This window comes from Pseudoliparis swirei, chromosome 14 (assembly GCF_029220125.1).
Source record: "Pseudoliparis swirei isolate HS2019 ecotype Mariana Trench chromosome 14, NWPU_hadal_v1, whole genome shotgun sequence".
Classification (NCBI taxonomy): Eukaryota; Metazoa; Chordata; class Actinopteri; order Perciformes; family Liparidae; genus Pseudoliparis; species Pseudoliparis swirei.
In genome coordinates, this window is record NC_079401.1 from 7,034,251 (window position 1) to 7,035,951 (window position 1,701).

Genomic DNA, 1,701 nt, shown 5'->3' on the forward strand with positions numbered 1-1,701 from the left:
CGTCACGAACAGGATTCGAACCTGTGCGGGGAAACCCCATTGGATTTCGAGTCCAACGCCTTAACCTCTCGGCCACCGTGACTACGCATGCTCAATACACCAGTCGCTCTATTTCTATGAACTCATAGTGTAGAATTTTTTTTGGATTACATATTAATTACCCGTTTTTTGCATCATGTTTTTGGAGTCATTAGGCCGAACAATTACAAGCCGTTTTATCTGGTTGGCCGCGTCAACATTGAGGTTAACTAGATACGCATGACTGATTACGTCATTCATCTGAGACACATCTCTATTTCAAGATATCTGTAGTTAGATTGTAACTAGTTTAAATGTTTGTTCTATTAGAGAACAGTTATTTGCCACACTTTGACAAGTAAGATAAGGGACACGTCCGCATGCCGAAATTAAGAGCCGGGGATCGAACCGCCGCCTTTGTGGTAAAAAGACTCCCGACTCCCAACTTTGAATTAGTCAGAATGACGTCATGGGTATCTTCAATAATGCAATTTCGACAAGTCAAACTTTGTTAATATATTTGGGGATATTTACGATCAGTGATATGTAATTGATAAAAATGTCCCCAGCCCACGTCATCGAACAATTTTAACCAATGATGTAACAGCTTGGCTCAACGTGACCAATAGGATGGTCTGGTTTCGTAATGGGCGTGCCTAAGGAGGTTATTTTTTCTCAACGGCTATGTTTTCCTTAGAATTGAGGGGGCGAACTCTGCAGACTAAGCCCACTCGGTCTGTCAAGCTCACAACACACGGCAGCAATAGCAATTCCGTTTCATTTGCGTAAATGTACTCAAAATAAGAGCAGAGAAATGACCTCATGGATCTTGGAACAGAGATTGATAATTACTGTATCCCTTGCTCAGTCTCTCACCCCATGGCTTGATGTTAAAACCAAATGTAACTATATAAACTATTGCAGAAATGCCATCAAATAAACATACATATTTGTTCATATGTGCATTAAAAACGTTTTTTTTAAACGTACTTGATCTTCCTCTTTGAATTCATTTCACTTTACTTTTCTTTCTCAGAATAATAATAGTTTTAGTATTAAAAATCATCCGTGTCATCTGTGATCATCTTCTTTTGTTGTTGCATGAATTCAATCGTTTAGATTTGACCAGAAACCTTATCCTGGTAACTGTTTCATTTTATTTTCATAACGTACAGAATTGTTTGCGGCTGCAAATATGCAATGATGATGCATGCTGTGTGAGATACAATATATGGTAATAATATGACCAATTTATGATTACAAGACAAGTCGAATTTGGATGACAATGTTTTATATTTGTCGTAATGTATAAATATTAAACCATTTACATTGCACGACACATCCTACTGTGTTAGTTATAACGCTATAACAATTATTAGGTTACACGATTAAAAAACAGAAATAATAATACTAATAATAATAATAAATTATAATAATTTAACCTGCTGTAATAATAAAAAAAGAACACTTATTTTGCACTTTTATTTTCACTTTACACAAGCCTCAAGCCAAATGTCACCCACGAAAATATTTATACATATATATATATACACACACACACACACACACATACACATGACACTTCACTATACAGATACAGCGATGAGGGCTTTTATTTTGAAAAGCAGACACCGGAAGCTATCTCTAAACTCAACTTCCTCGGTGGAATTGACGTCCAAGACG

At 36.4% G+C, this 1,701-nt stretch overlaps 1 non-coding gene across 1 annotated transcript; it reads right to left on the reverse strand.

Annotated features, from left to right (window-relative positions):
• trnas-cga (transfer RNA serine (anticodon CGA)) lies at nucleotides 1-82 on the reverse strand. The gene has a single exon. It is a non-coding gene; the product is annotated as a tRNA-Ser (tRNA).
• Nucleotides 83-1,701: the final 1,619 nt, after the last annotated feature.